At 43.2% G+C, this 18,191-nt stretch overlaps 1 long non-coding RNA gene across 1 annotated transcript in view; it reads left to right on the top strand.

Annotated features, from left to right (window-relative positions):
• The window catches only part of LOC311588692, a 413,254-nt gene extending 404,397 nt beyond the window's left edge, over positions 1 to 8,857 (top strand). The window contains exon 10 of the long non-coding RNA XR_014776298.1: positions 7,373 to 8,857. This is a non-coding gene — a long non-coding RNA (uncharacterized lncRNA). The remainder of the gene's footprint in view (positions 1 to 7,372) is intronic.
• Positions 8,858 to 18,191: the final 9,334 nt, after the last annotated feature.

The raw sequence follows: 18,191 nt of genomic DNA, 5'->3' as shown, positions 1-18,191 counted from the left end.
TTTGCTCTCACTCTTGCTGGCAAGTTCATCTATCCTGCTGCTGAAGCACTCCCTTGTTGGCATTAGAACTTACTTCTTTTAGACTCCCACATAGAGTGAGGACCAGCGACTCTCTGGAACGTTTTTTGGACTCCAGCACAGACTGGGACTGCTGAGACATCCAGTTTCAGGGACTGATCAATTACCAGATCCTTTGCCTTTCCTTTGAGAGACAGCTTTTAAGCCACTCTAATAAATTGCTCTCTCTCTCTCTCTCTCTCTCTCTCTCTCTCTCTCTCTCTCTCTCTCTCTCTCTCTCTCTGCCTCTCTCTCTCTCTGTGTCTCTGTCTGTCTGTCTCTCTGTCTGTCTGTCTGTCTGTCTGTCTGTCTGTCTGTCTCTCTCTGTCTCTCTCTCTCTCTCTCTGTCTCTCTCTCTCTCTGTCTCTCTCTGTCTCTGTGTGTGTCTCTGTCTGTCTGTCTGTCTATCTGTCTGTCTCTGTCTCTGTCTCTGTCTCTCTGTCTCTCTCTCTCTCTGTCTCTCTCTCTCTCTCTGTCTCTCTCTCTGTCTCTCTGTCTCTCTCTGTCTCTGTCTCTCTCTCTCTGTCTCTCTCTCTCTCTCTCTGTCTGTCTGTCTCTCTCTCTCTCGCACGTGCACGCACACACACACGCACAAGTCAATCTCAGAAAGACAACATTATCTTTCATTTATTAATCCTAAATTTTATAGATTTATAAAAATCATTTATGTACAAATGACATGAAAGTAAAAACGAAACTGTCTAGAGGAGCAAAGGGGATGATGGGCAAAGATGGGGAAGCAAAGAGAAAGTAGTGTGATATGGGTGTGATATGCTCAAGTATATTATGTGTTTGCATGAAATGGTTATATGTAACAGAATATAATAAACTTAAGAATCTAAAAGGATGAAAACAAGACTTTTCTCTTTATAACTAGATTATCTTAGGTGCTTGTTATAGTAAACAGTGTCATCTTGTACTGTTCCACATCTAAATTTATAGATAATTATTGTAATTGTACATGAACTTAAAAACAGAGACCTCACATAAATGTTGTCAGAATATGTTAAACAGCTGAGTATAAACATGTCAAATTCTGGTTCTAAGATGCAACTTCTGTACTTTAGTTATTAGATACCAACAAGGTATCCTCTATAAACATGAAGTTAAATAAAAGTAGTCCTAGACAAACTTTTAAACATCATAATTATAGGTGTAGGTGTTAAGTTAGTTCCTCTTGCTTTCAAAACTAATCACAATGAAGATATGTTTTGCGCATGGCTTATGTACTATATGCATATAGGAAACACAATAAAGATATGTTCTGTTCATGGCTTATATACTATAAGCATATAGAGTGCAAATCACATTTTTGCTGCTGTGATAAACACCCCAACAAAAATTCCTTAGGGAAGAAATGGTTTATCTGGCTTATACTTTCAGGTTACCCCAGCCCCACCATTCTAGAGAGTTGAGGCAGGAACTTGAAGAAACTGGTCGCATCCAGTCGTGATCAGAGAGGCAATGCATGGCTTCTTGCTCAGCTCACCTTTTCACTCTTACCCAGTTCAGGGCACGAGCCCAGGACATGGTGCCGTCTACAGTGAAACTCTATTCCCATGTGATTCTAGGGGACACAACTAGCGGTCGATGTGGCTGACAGTTTATAAAACATGCATATGAAAACCATCTAATGGGTACCTCTGAAGAGGAGAGTGAAATTAAAGGGGAAAGGAATCATTCTACTTCTCCTATTGTAGGCCTCCAGGTTTGTACATTTGCAAATAAAAGGCAGGTGTCACAATTACCAAAAGGCAATGTTGAAAAACTTGTGAGTTATTCTAACGTAACCTCGGTTTAAACAACACTGGTAAGCAAGTGTCTAAAAAAGGAACAGAGAATAGTTCCCCCTGGATAGCTTAACATCAAGTGTGGACATTGTTTTCAGGGACCAGCCAGGACTCTGTATGATTTAGTGGCTGTGGTTTGATCAATGCCTGCGGTGATGGAGCTGAGAGCTTGCCGATTACGTTCACGGATGAAGCTATGTTAACTAAAGCTTCAGGAGCTGTGATTAAGGTCAGCACTGGCCTGTCAGAAGTGAGTGATGGCCAAGTGTGGGGTAGGATGTACTTGGCAGTGAAGAATGGGTCTCTGACGATGGTAAGGGTCAGACCAAAGCACTCCAGTGCCTCTGGCTTCACGTGTAAGTCACATGCCAGATGTGTGCATGTCTGAAATAAATGGTGCTTTCCCCCCCCAGAAATGTGGCACCTTGAACATTTCAAGAGTTAAGACAGGAATGAGGAGGAAAATACACATATTTAGACCTCAATGTATTTGGGACCATCAGTAAAAAAATAAGTAAAACAGGATGGACTATACATATCAGGCCATAGGCTTAAAAACAAGACAGAAGGAAAAAGCAAAAGAAACAGGAATCGTCAGTCTGTTCGGGGAATGTCTGTCTACCTTTGTTTGGACAACAGGCCTTATCTCTGCATATCAACTGTGGCTGTTCTAAGCCCTGGATCTTTTCTGTGTGGTCCAGGGATCTGCAGCATCATATTCTCCTGTGAGCCTCTGAGTAACACACAGCCTAGGCTGCATCCCAGACTGAACTAGAATCTGCATGTTAACAAGGTCCCCTCAAAGTGGTTCACAAACATATCCAAGTAAGGAAGGTGCATCCCCAGCCTCCTCCCACTGTGAAGGAGGAGATTCCTTATTTGCAGCCTTCTTTTTTTAAAAAAAATAATTTATTCAAACCACATCGCAATTGTTATCCCCTCACTTGTATCTTTCTGTTCTCCCTCCCTCTTTCACCCTATTTCCCTCCCCTAGGCCTGTGACAGAAGGGGACCTCCTCCCCCACCATATGATCACAGCCTATCAGGTCTCATCTGGATAGCCTGCTTACCCTCTGAGTGCCACCAGGCCTCCGCACAAAGGGGAAGTGGTCAAATAGGGGACAACAGAGTTCATGTTAGAGTCAGTCCTCGCTCTCCACACAACTGTGGAGAATGTGCTTGTCCTTGGTTAGATCTGAATAGGGGGTCGAGGTCAACTGCATGCATTGTCCTTGGTTGGTACAGTAGTTTGAGCAGAGCCCCTCACCCCGGGTCCAGATCCACCAGCCTTGATGGTCTCCTTGTAGGGTTCCAGGACCCACTGGGTCCTTCCATTTCCCCATTCTCCCATACCTCTCTCACCTGGAATCCCAGTAGGAAGTCCCAGCATCTATCCCAATCCTGTTGGACACTGTTGGGCTAGTGTCCAATTATAAGTGAGTATATAGCATATGTATCGTTCTGGGTCTGGGTTAACTCACTCACGATGATCACTTCTAGTTCTGCCCATTTGCCTGCAAATTTCCTTGTTTTTAATTGCTGAGTAGTGTTCCATGGTGTAAATGTGCCACAGTTTATCCATTCTTCAACTGAGGGACATCTAGGTTGTTTTGAAATTCTAGCTATTATGAATAAGGCTGCTATGAACATAGTTGAGCAACCATCCTTGTTGTGTGGTGGAGCATCATCTGGGTATATTCCAAGGAGTTGATTAGCTGTGTCTTGAGGTAGCCCTATTTCCAGTTTTCTGAGAAAGCACCAGATTGATTTCTAAAGTGTTTGTGCAAGTTTGAACTCCCATCAGCAATGAAGGAGTGTTCCTCTCTCTCCACAGGATGTGCTGTCACTTGAGTTTTTGATCTTAGCCATTCTGATGAGTGTAAGATGAAATCTCAGAGTCATTTTGATTTGCATTTCTCTGATGACTAAGGACACTGAGCATTTCTTTAAGTGTTTCTCAGCCATTCAGTATTCCTCTGTTGAGAATTCTCTGTTTAGTTCTGAGCCCCATTTCTTAATTGAGTTATTTGGTTTGGTGGTGTTTAATTTCTTGAGCTCTTTAAATATTTTGGATATTAGCCCTTTGTCAGGTGTAGGGTTGGCAAAGATCTTTTCCCAGTTTATAGACTGGCTTCTTAACTGTGAGATTTAGACTAGCAATGGCTAAGGGAGAGAGCTGACAGTCAGGTGAGAGGCTAAGCAGACACGCATACTGAAAAGGTTAGTCAGAAGAAAACACACAAAGAGAAAGTGTCAGCACTGGGACTTTGTGGGTGAAGGTCAAGAAAATGAAGACAGAAGGAGAGATGGCAAGAGGCTACAAATAACTACAGAGAGACACTGCAGAACATATTTGCAGAAGGACCGCCGCCCAGTGTCTCGGTCCACGGTTCTTTGAGAGACCTCAGAAAAGATTTATGTTTCCCACTGGCAATCGCTGACTGTTACAACTGACAACCCTTTGCATGTGAAATCAGACGGGGTAGTATCTTTATACTGGCTGCACATTTGCAGCTCCCCTTACTCTCTTCAGGTTGCAGGGCCGAGGAAGTCATTAAAAACTTTAAGAAAACTTCTATCATCCCAGAATACGCAGTTACCTTTCTGTATCATTTCCAAATTAGAAGAATTTTTTTTTATTATCTCACCATGTTTCTGTTTTCAAAAGTCTCTGTGCTCAATTACTTAATGACTCTCTAGAGTGAGAGCCACACTCCACTTTAACGTAGTTACACAGAAAGGGATTCGCATGGCGTCTTGGAAGCTGACTTCAGCTGTGTATTCCCGGGACAATGGTGAAAAAAAGTGAAACGAAAATAATTTCCAACAGGCGAATCTAGAATAGCTTTCAGAATATTTCTGCACTTGGGCTAGGTTGAACGGACCACTTGACTATCAGACAGCATCACTCTATGCTCACAGCAAAGTGGATTGATTTTAAGAGTAGAAAGAGGAATTGTAAAAGCACCTGGTTGGATATAGTAATGGCAGAACTTCAGCTGCTCTGAGTAATCTATACACAGCAAAAAGGGAAAAGAAAAAAAAAATGAGTCATGAAAAAAATGGCTATTGGAGCCGAAGTAATACTGATACATGAAAACATCTCTCTTAACATTTGTTTTTAAAATAGTTTTCAGATCAGGAAAACAACAACGTTTTGAAAGAAACCCTTCTTGCCGCCTTTGCTCTTTATGGTGGATGTCTGATTTGAACTCAAGGTGAGGTGTGTTCAAATAAACAAAAAAATATTCTGATGTAATTTAACCACAGCCTTTGCTGTTCCACTGACTGGATTTCTCCCTGTTTGACGAGAACATATTACTATGTGGTTGATTTTAGAGCCACTTGAGCTTTTAAAATGCCTGTTCTCTCTAATTAATTAAATAATGGTAAGAGAAAACACACACACACACACACACACACACACACACACACACACACACACCACACATATACGCTGACAAGAAATGTGCTGAACTTGGTCAAAACAGTGTGTGTGTGTGTGTGTGTGTGTGTGTGTGTGTGTGTGTGTGTACTGAGTTTTTAAAGGAATTATCTGTAATTGCTGGTGTGGCCATCACTGAAGTCTTCACATAAGAGAGGGGTGGGGAATTTGCTGATGTGAATACGCTTTTGAACTACTTTATCCAAGCCACCGTGCTTCATGAATTTCACAGGCTATAATCCCAACAGCAAAGGCGAGAAGTCATGTCAGGTTGATGGCTTCTGTCAAAGTTCTCTGAAACGAGTCACCTGGGCGGTGCATCCTTTTGTCCATTTCTCGACCCTCGGCTCACGATCCACTGTCAGCATATTTTTCTGCCTTGAAGTGCCAGCATCTGAACTCTAATTACAGCTAACACACTAATCCCAAGCACTGATCTCCACCCCTTCAGCTGCCAAATCCACTGAAGAAATTGGCCCAACACCAGGACCGGGGAGTCTTAAGGGAAAATAAAATGCTGAGGGGTGCAAGATGCTGGCCACTTTCTTCTTAAATGGCTTTCACAACTCTTGGGATTAAGGTCAGATCTCATAGTCCCTTAGCAGAGTGTGGCTCCCTGGCTCCCTTGCTCCCGGGGTCCCATTCCTTGCTGACTTTACTACGCCACCAATCTAGCTTTCTCCTCACTATAGATCTTGGGGTTTGGTCCAGACTACGGAGATTTGCTCACTGTCGCTCTAAAGCTCTATCCTTCAGGTCCTCATGTCACTGCCCTTGCCCCCAAGAAGCTCGTCCTAATCAGTGCAGCTAAAGAGTTTGCTACTTCTGTTGTGTGAGCCCGTGGAAGCCTAAACCCCTCCATGAGAACTTGATCATTTCAGTCACATTGCTATTGCATAATCACTTCTACCACTGCTTCTCCTCGGCCTTGAGTACCATATTTCAAGTTCTGAGCATCTGGCACACCCAGACGCAGGCAGTCTTCATTAGCCAAATAAGTACATACGATGGAGAAGCGCTAGGGGTTACACAAGCTACCTTGGTACTCTGCACGCTGGGAGTCTCGTCTGTCGACCATTGCTAGTTCTTGCTTCTAAACTAGGGTGATGCACTTATATGATCTCCAAGTGGAAAGTTCGTGCCTGGTATGAAAGTTCTCAAAGATAAATGCCTTAGAGAAGAGGGGGAGGAAGAGGGAGACAGGAGGTGATAGCAGAGAGGAGGAAGAAAAGGGGGAAAGGGTCATCACGTGGGAGAAAAAGAAAAGAGGCAGAAGCATGGTTTGTTTCTGAGGACTTGAAAGACGACTCGGCTCTAGATGGTTTTGGGGGGACATTCTTAAGTTAGAGTGATGAAACACCAGAGAAAAATCCCTGATTAAAACCTTCCTTTGGAAGAAGAAAAGGCTTATGTAACTTTTCTGGAGTGAATATCAAAAAACATGGCATGCTAACAGCACGTTATAAATAGTACTGATTATAAATTGTTTTTATAAAGATGAACAGAGCACAGGAATTCTTGCTGGCAACCCTCAGACTAGTAATAATTTTGATTTCAACTTAATTATCTTTAGGGGGGAGGATAGAGTGCTTCAGAGGATGGTAAAAATCATTAGAAACCAGTGTACTGCCACTGCTCTAACAGTCCCTGTGATGTCACTTGCTTTGAACAATATGAAGACCAGCTGTAAGTAACAGAGAACAAAAACTAATGACTAACCGTTCACATGCAAAACCTCAGCCCAATGAGGAGCACTTCTTGGGCAGCACCAGATTGCTAAGCTAAATTATTAGCTTATTTTAATTGCAAGTGTGAAAAGACTGCGTTATGCAGAATGGCACTCAGCCAAGGGCTTCTAAGCTGAGAGAACTTGCACTCAGGGAACTGCACGGTGCCAAAGCTTTGAAGTATGCTTTGCAGAGAAGTGACGGTGAATCCTCTGTAGTTTCGGGAGCGACATTCCAAATATACTCGGCTACCTTCAGAAAGCGTCCACGTTAGAAACATTTGAATTATTCTTGGCCCCTTTTCCCTTATACTCCACTTATTGAAGAGAATATTTTTCCATGTCCCTTTCTAGGAGATGAATATCATCACTGTCTCAACGTCCTGACTTTGTCATCGTTTTTCAGTTCCTGGGTTCCGCACTACTTGGACCAAATGTGAACTCTCTCCTTGGCGGATGCTTCACTCACTTTCCAGAGAAGAAGTTGGAAGACTCTGGCTTGACAGAATCGCTAAGTCAAGCCCAAGAAGTTTCTGACACAATTGAGACATTTTGCCAAAACAGGCAAAAGCCAAAGTCTGTGAAACAGCAGAGCATTTCAATGAACTGGAATGAGCCAGGATTCTGAAAGAGAGTAGAAAACAAGAGGAGCGGCGGCTCCTAAACCAAGCGAGAGTCTCCCTTCCTCTGCCTCTACCTCATGCTCTGTCTGACACCCAATCCCCTTGGTTTTCCTTCTAAGATGCACTTCCTATCAGCACATTTCTAAGAGTCAAACTCCTACAGTGGCTTCTCTCCTTGACTTCTACAATGCCACCTCACAAAGCCCTCTTGTCCCACACTCAACAGTCAGTCACAGTTTACTCTGGTTCAGGGTACAGACCAGAAATGCAAGAAGGCAAAGGTGACACAGGGGAGGCTTCATCTCCTCCACTCTGACAGTTTAGTTAAAAAAAAAAAATACCCGAGCTCAGAAGAATAAAGCGAACAATACTCAGTTGTCTAGTAAACAAGCGAACAATGAAAATAAAGTGAATTACAACTGCTGGCAACTCATGACCTGCCCGTGGTGACTCTTCCAGTCGGAAGGCAGGGTGACTGCCCACTCTCATTTGGGACTCCAGCCAGCTCCACGCTCACATGTTGACAAAGTTCATTTTATATTAATCTTCGTCCTTCTACTTTCTGTGAAGAAATGAACCTAAGTGTGTTCTAGCAGAAAGAGAGATGGTAAAGGATTCTCTCCAATTTCTTTCAGCGACAATATTCTGAATTCAAAAAGTAGAAACTCAACGGCAGCTAACACTACCTTTACTAAGAAATGATGGTGTAAGCATTGGTGGGCTCTCCATCCTCCTGCCTGGTTTCCTGTTGGAGCCAAGAGATGCTGTGGTCCAGCTCATCAAGATCTGAGAGGCCTGCGGTTGCTTCCACCTGGGTTTTTACCGCCCTTTCTCTTTTCTGGCCTTGCCTTTCACTCTGACATGGCTATCTCTCTCTCTGATCTGCAAACCTCCTTCCAGGAGTCTAAATGGAAATCTGTTTTGATCTACAGCCCAGGCGAAGGTGAGATCTGTATTTCAGCCTTCAGTGCGGGCTGCCTCCCTGTTGACATTAATCTTCTGACTTTGCCAGGTCTAGACAATAGTGGTTGGGGAGTGTTAATCTTAAAATTCACCAGACACCAAGTCATCAATCTGCCTGGGGGGCAGAGAGACTCATGGCGTTTTCTATTTGCTCCTGAGGAGACTCTGGGCTCTGTTTGACCCTTCTTTGTCTTTTCTCTGAAAGATTGAATTACCCTCAATGTTGACGTGTCCTTCCTCCAGAGGTCTCACACTCCACAAAGCTGGAGCGGGGGGCGGGAGAACAAAAGGCCCTGAGTCTGCTTCAGGAACCAAGTCAGAACAAGGCTGAGTTGCTTTAGGATGCTTTCTCAGCAGGATAAAGCAAGGAAGACAGTTCCTATCTTAGGGTCAGACTCCCTGCTGCATGTGTCCAAGGTTTTTCCTAGTGCCCAAGGTTTTTCCTAGTTGCAGTACTTGTGGGCACCTCAAGAAATGGGGTTTAGGATGAAAGTGCTGAAATGAAGTTCCAAGCCATAGTTACTAAAAAGGAAAACCCAAGCAATGAGCTGAGTAGCTATCGTGCATTTTTTTTTGACACAATTATCAACAAACCTGAAATGCTTCCTGTGTATAAAGTGGTACTTGGGACATTTTCCCTGCACAATCAAGGCATCGTTATATGTGGTCTCTGTCTACTGCTGATGAATGGTTTTCCCGGGAGAATGATCCAGAACTTTTGTTTTGACTTTTGTCTCCCTTATGTTAACTGGGTTGTGGATGAGTATGGCTGTAGATTAACAAGTCAGTCTCTGTATCTTTCTGCATGTCTGTCTCGCTGAGTCCCTCACTGCTTGCCTCCCTCTCTCTCTTCCTTTTTTAACGATATTTTATTATGGTTCTTTTTAATGTATACATTTATATTATTACACATGAAGAAAATAAACTACATACAGCAGGAAGAACCACGAGACTATCAAAAATTATATAAATGTTATACTCATAGTGATTTGGCTATTTGTATTTGGCAAGCTTGAAGTAAATATCTTTCTTATCTTGTTGGGTCCAAGTTTCTGAATGGAGATCAATATCTATCATATCTCATCTCTATTAATTTAAAACATCTATCTTGATCTAAAAACATCTTAACCCCTAACCTACTAAGCATAATTGAAAGACTAAATTACCTGGTCTTCAACCCCATCAGAGATTTGAGAAGGAATACAACTTAAATATCTGAGTGAACCAGAAATGGAGGTTAGCAGTTTCCAAAATGAAAAAGAAGAAGAAGAAGAAGAAGAAGAAGAAGAAGAAGAAGAAGAAGAAGAAGAAGAAGAAGATTGAGACAGTTTACTGCCTGAACAGTCAACCAACAGTCTCTATAATGTTGGAGCATCATCTTCAGCCTTCTGGCCCAACATACCTGACAGACATATTTGCCTGCCCCTCTCCTGACTCTGTTCCCACTCCTCTCTTTCAGAAGTTATAGTTATATTAATACGTCCCCTAGCCATTCCTCATGGTTCTGGCTTTAGAGACACCAATCTCAGGAAAGGCAAAGTGACTCCTTGGCTGCCCTCCTCTCTGACAGCTTTACTTCAGTAGGTGATTCCAGGAAAGGGAGTGCCTCCTTCACACAGTGAGGTTGAGCTAGCTCTCAGGCTCCAGGACCACTCAGATGCTAACAGCACTTAAAAATTAACACATGGATGGGAGCAGAAATAAAGGCTTCATGCCATGGTCAAGAATAAGTTGGTAGTGGCTCTCTGGAGCTTTGAGTTGAGTGGAATTCTGGGACAATATCCTTCTGAAACAGGAGAGAGTGCCTGAGTCATCGGGTGCTTTGCCTGTGGAAACAGGAAGTTGCTGGAGGACGCAAGCTGCTTTTTCATTCTGACACTTCTCATTGCCTGTTTCGTCAAGGGCTGCCTACTCTGAGCCATCGTTTTAAGTTTTTGTTTGTTTGTTTGTTTGTTTGTTTTTTCAGATTCCCCACTCTCATCTCCAAGCAAATGTTTTGCTCCCCATTTATTTTTAGCGTGTTGCCAAATCGGGAAACAGGGCCTCGAGCACCTTCAACCTCAGCTCACCTGCTTTTTTAGCTCATTGTGGTGTTCTCTTTCCTAGGTCTATTTGTAAGTAAGTCATCTTATGGCGAGCCTAACAAGGATGGCCGTAGTGACCTAAAGTATCACGTTTACATTTGGGAGGGAATTACAAGTCATGAAGGATAAGCTTTAGCAAACACACACGTACACACCATTTGGTTGCTTGCTGGATCATGTCAAAATGGCAAGCCCCATCTTACATTATATTGGCCCAGAAAATGTACACTAACTTCCTTTGTGCCTCAAAGTAGTACTCATAAAAGCCTGGGGGAAAAGTCAGGATTAAAGTCCTATAAGGAGTGAGCTAGAACCTATACACATAATAGAATCATATATATATATATATATATATATATATATATATATATATATATATATATAATATTTGGATTTCAATTTTAGCATGGTGTGATTTTTCTACTGAAAACAAGCTTGCAGTTCCAAGTGGAATAGTCACACAGTCTGAGCTCTCCTAAAAACTGGTAACCAAGAAACAGCTTAAGAAACAAACCACCGGGGGATCCAAGATGGCGGCGAGCAGTGTGGACCGTGTTTGAAAGCACCAGCGAACAATTCAGGGAATTGCACAGATTTCTGAGCCAGGAACACCAAGGTCCCCACACCACGGCAGCAGAAGTGCTCCACGGTCCGGAGGGACCAGGGTGCGGAGGACCTGCCGGCCCCTGCACACAGGAGGAGCGAGGACTTTCTCGGATCAGAGCGGCGGCGGTGAGAACAACAGTGCCCACAGCGGCTCCGGCAGCGCCAGAGGCGGTGGCTGAGGTTTGCAGCTCAGAGCCTTCCAGTGGAGGCGATTAGTGCGGTGGACAGTGGGAGTTGCTGCGGGAGAGGGGACTCTGGACAGGATTTGGGTCGCGTGGTGCCTTGAGACCCAGGCTGGACTCAGCGGACGGTTCGGCCCCAGAATCCTGGGTGGGCTCAGTGAGCTGGGCTGTGGAGAGGCTGGCTCGGCTGCCCGAGGCGCAGCTCCCCTGCTGTGACGCAGGCGGGGCAGAGAGCCGGCTTCCACCCTGAGCTCCGGCTCCGCGCAGACGTGGTTTTCCTGCTGTGACGCGAGCGGGGCAGAGCGCTCAGTTATACCCGGGGAGCTTGCTCAAGCAGCCTTGGTTTTTCGGCTGTGACGCAAGCTGGGAGGTGAGCCGGCTTCCACCCTGGGCTCCGGCTCAGCGCAAGCTCAGCTTTCCTGCTGGGACACGAGCGGGGCGGAGCACTCAGTTATACCCTGGGTGCTTGCTCAGGCAGCCTGGGTTTTTCTGCTGTGACGCAAGCTGGGCGGTGAGCCGGCTTCCATCCTGCGCTCCGGCTCAGCACAGACCTAATTATCCTGCTGCGACACGTGCAGGGAGGAGCGCTCAGTAATACTTTGGGTGCTTGCCCAGCTCAGCATTGGTTTTTCTACTACCACGCAAGCTGGGTGGAGCGCTCCCTTCTACCCTGGGTGCTTGCTCATCAAGGTCCCAGTTTCCCTGCTGGGACACAAGCCTGGAGAAGCGCTCACTTCTACCCTAGGTGAGTGCGCAGCACTGCCACAGTTTTCCTGCTGTGACGCGGGCTGGGCGGGGCACTCAGTTATACCCTGGGTGCTTGCTCAAGCAGCCTTGGTTTTCCTGCGGAGACACGGGGTGGGTGGAGCACTCACTTCCACCCGGGGTGATTGCTCAGTGCAATCGCAGTTCTCCTGCTGTGACAGACGGTTCAGGCCCTGAGAAACTAGCTGAGCTCGCCACGTGGCTCGGGCCCAGTATCTCTGGCGGGACTTGGCAAGGGACCCAAAAGGTTGTGATTACCTTGGCCTGACCCAACGATCACTCAGAGACCCAGAAAGATTGCAGGATCCACAGCAAAGGGGAGCTGAGGATCACTGGTGGTGAGAGCCCAAAACTACAGGGCTAACCTCCTGCCATCCACACCAGTGAAGTATCAGGGCTTCCAGCCTACGGAAATCGTGAGAAAACAAGTGAATCTATCATCAGACTCCATCCACTCAACTCTGGAAGTTACCCAACAAAAACAGAGACGGCAAGATGTCTAAGGGACAGCGTAAAAGCATTCGCAAAAAACCCCAAAACAACATGGAGTCTCCAGCTCCCAGCTATCCCAAAGAAAACAACACGGAGAACTCACATACAATGGAAACACAAGAAAATGACCTCAAAGCCTTGGTAATGAGGATGGTATCGGAGGAAACAAATAGAATTAGAAATCAGATGCACGAAGAAGCAGCGAAGCAGGTGCGAGACATAAAAGAAGCACATAGAGTAGAACTGGAAATTTTTCAGGAAAACATAAGCAGCCAGATGAAAGAAATTAAAAAATCTGTTCAAGATATGAAGATGAAAATGGATTCAATGATAAACACACAGACAGAAGAAAAACGAGAACGTGAGGCCTCAGAGAAGAAGGTGAATGACTCAGTGCTGAGCTTTTCTAATAGAATCCAAGAGATGGAAGAGCGAATCTCAAGTCTAGAAGATACAATCACAGATCTTGAAGCAACCAATAAAGAAAATGCCAAATCTGGAAAACTCCTGACACAAAACATCCAAGAAATTAAGGACACCATGAAAAGAAGAAATCTGAGGATAATAGGCATTGAAGAAAGAGAAGATATCAGACTCCAAGGCCCAGAAACTCTTCTCAGCAAAATCATAGAAGAAAATTTCCCCAATCTAAAGAAAGAGGTGCCTATAAACATACAAGAGGCATACAGAACACCTAATAGAATTGACCAGAAAAGAAAAACTGCCCGTCACATAATAATCAAAACACAAAACATACAGAACAAAGAAAAAATATTAAAAGCTGCAAGGGAAAAGGGCCAAATAACATTTAATGGCAAACCTATCAGAATTACACCCGACTTCTCAGCAGAGACCATCAAAGCCAGAAGGGCCTGGACAGAGATCCTGCAAACCCTAAGAGACCACAGATGCCAGGCCAGACTACTTTACCCAGCAAAACTATCAATAACCATTGATGGAGAAAACAAAATATTCCATGACAAAACCAAATTCAAACAGTACCTATCCACAAATCCAGCTTTACAGAAGGTACTAGAAGGAAAACTCCATCCCAAAGGGTCAAGCTACAACCAAAACTACTCAGGAAATAGATAACTATACCATGGCAAAAAGACAACTACACAAACGCTCAACTGAAAACAACATCAAAATTAAGACTCTTAATAGTAACTGGTCGTTAATATCTCTCAACATCAATGGTCTCAATTCTCCAATAAAAAGACACAGACTAACTGAATGGGTGCATAAACAGGATCCAACATTCTTATGCATCCAAGAAACACATCTCACCCATAATGATAGGCATCACCTCAGGATAAAAGGTTGGAAAAAAATATTCCAAGCAAATGGACACAAGAAGCAAGCAGGCGTAGCCATTTTAATATCGAACAACATAGATTTTCAACCAAGATTAATCAAAAGGGATGAGAATGGACACTTCTTACTCATCAAAGGTAAAGTAAACCAAGATGACATCACAATTCTGAACATCTATGCTCCCAATACAAGGGCACCCACATTTGTAAAAGATCTGTTAAAAAGGCTTACACCACACATCAAGCCCCACACAATAATAGTGGGAGATTTCAACACCCCACTCTCACTGAAGGACAAGTCATCAAAACAGAAACTAAGCCAAGAAATAACATCACTAACCAATGCCATGGGTCAAATGGACCTAACAGATATCTATAGAACCTTGCACCCAAACAAGAAAGAATACACCTTCTTCTCTGCACCCCATGGAACCTTCTCCAAAATTGATCACATCGTAGTTCACAAAGAAAGCCTCAACAGATACAAGAGGATTGAAATCATACCTTGTATCCTATCAGATCATCATGGGCTTAGGTTGCAATTCAACAACAACAGAAATAACAAAAAGCCTACACGTATGTGGAAACTAAACAACTCTCTGCTAAATGACACCTGGGTCAGGGAAGAAATAAAGAAAGAAATCAAGGAGTTTCTGAAATTCAATGAAAATGAAGGAACAACATACCCAAATCTGTGGGATACACTGAAAGCAGTGCTAAGAGGAAAATTCATAGCACTAAGTGCCTTTAAAAAGAAATTGGAAGCATCGCACATAAACACCTTAATGACACAACTGGAAGCCCTAGAAAAAAAAGAAGCAGAAACACCCAAAAGGAGTAGACGCCTGGAAATAATCAAACTCAGGGGTGAAATTAACAAATTAGAAACTAAAAAAACAGTCCAAAGAATCAACAAAACCAAGAGCTGGTTCTTTGAGAAGGTCAACAAGATAGACAGACCTTTAGCCAAACTAACTAAAAGGCAGAGAGACAGTATTGAAATCAACAAAATCAGGAATGAAAAGGGAGACATAACAACAGACACTGAAGAAATACAAAGAATCATAAGATCCTACTTTGAAGGCATATATGCCACAAAATTTGAAAATCTAAGGGAAATGGACGATTTTCTTGATCAATTTCACTTGCCAAAGTTGAATGAAGAACAGATAAACAAGCTAAATAGTCCCATTTCCCCTACAGAAATTGAAGTAATCATTGATAGTCTCCCAACCAAAAAAAGCCCAGGGCCAGATGGCTTCAGTGCTGAATTCTACCAGACCTTCAAGGGCGAGTTAATACCGATACTCTTCAAACTACTCCAAAAGATAGAAAGGGATGGAACATTACCAAACTCATTCTATGAGGCCATAGTCTCATTGATACCTAAACCTCACAAAGACTCAACAAAGAAAGAGAATTTCAGACCAATTTCTCTGATGAACATCGATGCAAAAATACTAAATAAAATACTTGCAAAACGAATACAAGAGCACATCAGAGATATCATTCATCATGACCAAGTAGGCTTCATTCCAGGCATGCAGGGATGGTTTAATATACGGAAATCCATCAATGTAATCCACCACATAAACAAACTGAAAACAAAAAACCACATGATCATCTCTTTGGATGCAGAGAAAGCATTTGATAAAATCCAACACCCATTCATGTTTAAAGTTTTAGAGAGATCGGGAATACAAGGCACTTTCCTCAACATAATAAAGGCTATATATAGGAAGCCAATAGCCAAAATCAAAGTAAATGGTGAGATACTCAAGGAAATTCCTCTAAAATCAGGAACAAGGCAAGGCTGCCCACTCTCTCCATATCTCTTCAATATAGTACTCGAAGTTCTAGCCAGAGCAATAAGACAACATAAGGAGATCAAGGGTATTCAAATGGGAAAGGAGGAAGTCAAATTATCCCTATTTGCAGATGATATGATAGTCTACATAAGTGACCCTCAAAATTCCACCAGAGAACTCCTACAGCTGATAAACACCTTCAGCAAATTGGCTGGATACAAAATTAACTCAAAAAAGTCTGTAGCCTTCCTATACACAAATGACAAGCTTGCAGAGGAAGAAATTAGGAAAACTACACCCTTCTCATTAGCCACAAGTAATATAAAGTACTTAGGAGTTACTCTTACTAAACAAGTGAAGGACCTGTTTGAAAAAAATTTCAAATCCCTAAAGAAAGAGATTGAAGATGACATGAGAAGATGGAAGGATCTACCTTGCTCATGGATAGGGAGAATTAACATAATAAAAATGGCCATCCTACCAAAAGCAATCTACAGATTCAATGCAATCCCTATCAAAATACCTACACAATTTTTTAAAGACATTGAAAGTTCAATTCTGAACTTCATATGGAAAAACAAAAAACCCAGAATAGCTAAAACAATCCTGTACAATAAAAGGTTCTCTGGAGGAATCTCCATACCTGATCTCAAATTGTACTATAAAGCAATAGTAATTAAAACTGCATGGTACTGGCACAGCAACAGGCTGGTTGATCAGTGGAATCGAATCGAAGACCCAGATATGAATCCACACACATATGGTCATTTGATTTTTGACAAAGAAGCCAAATCCATTCGATGGAAAAGGGATAGCATCTTCAACAAATGGTGCTGGTCTAACTGGATGTCTATGTGTAAAAAAATGCACCTGGACCCCTATCTGTCACCTTGTACAAAACTCAAATCTAAGTGGATTAAAGACCTCAACATAAAACCAGAGACACTAAATCACTTAGAAGAAAAAGTGGGGAAGAGCCTGGAACATATTGGCACAGGAGACAACTTCCTGAACAGAACACCAACAGCCCAGGCATTAATGTCAACAATTAATAAATGGGACCTCATGAGGCTGAAAAGCTTCTGTAAGGCAGATGACACCGTAAAGAGTACAAAGCGACAGTCTACAGACTGGGAAAAGATCTTCACTAACCCCACATCTGACAAAGGTCTAATATCCAAAATATATAAAGAACTCAAGAAATTAAATACCACCAAACCAAATAACCCAATCGAGAAATGGGGCATGGAACTAAACAGAGAATTCTCAACAGAGGAATATCAAATGGCTGAGAAACACTTAAAGAAATGCTCAACCTCCTTAATCATCAGGGAAATGCAAATCAAAACAACGCTGAGATTCCATCTTACACCCATCAGAATGGCTAAGATCAAAAATTCAAGCGACACCACATGCTGGCGAGGATGTGGGGAGAGAGGAACACTCCTTCATTGCTGGTGGGAATGCAAACTAGTACAACCACTTTGGAAATCTATCTGGTGCTATCTCAGAAAAATGGGAATAGGGCTTCCTCAGGACCCAGCTATTCCACTCCTTGGAATATACCCAGAAGATGCTCCAGCACACAGCAAGAAAATTTGCTCAACCATGTTCATAGCAGCCCTATTCATAATAGCCAGAACATGGAAACAGCCTAAGTGTCCCTCAGTAGAAGAATGGATAAAGAAACTGTGGTACATATACACTATGGAATACTATTCAGCTATTAAAAACAAGGAATTCCCAAAATTTGTGGATAAATGGATTGAGCTAGAAATGATCATAATGAGTGAGTTAACTCAGAAGCAGAAAGACTCAAATGGTATATACTCACTTATATCTGCATATTAGCCCAACGGGCATGTCCCACGAAAGCCTTCACTTACCAGGAAACAGAGACAGAGGAGAGGACATTCTAGTGGGACTCTAGATGTGAGATTCATGAGAGAAAGGCAAAGTAGAAGGACCCAGAGGGTCCTAGGAGCCTACAAGTAGAACATTATGATAGGCAGATTTGGGCACAGGGGTCCCACTCAAACTAGGCACCAGACAAGGACAATACAGGCGGTAAACCTTAAACCCCTACCCAGATCTAGACAATGGACAGAACACTCTCCACAGTAAAGTGGAGAGTGGGATATTACGTTCTCACACACTCTGGTGCCACACCTCTGACCATGTCCCCTGGATGGGGAGACCTGATGGCACTCAGAGGAAGGACAGCAGGTTACCAAGAAGAGACTTGATACCCTATGATCATATAGAGGGGGAGGTAATCCCCCTCAGGAACTGTCATAGGGGAGGGGAATAAGGGGAAAATGGGAGGGAGGGAAG

The sequence above is a fragment of the Acomys minous genome (assembly GCF_964271855.1).
Source record: "Acomys minous genome assembly, chromosome: 17".
Lineage (NCBI taxonomy): Eukaryota > Metazoa > Chordata > Mammalia > Rodentia > Muridae > Acomys > Acomys minous.
This window is presented reverse-complemented; position numbering and strand designations above follow the sequence as displayed.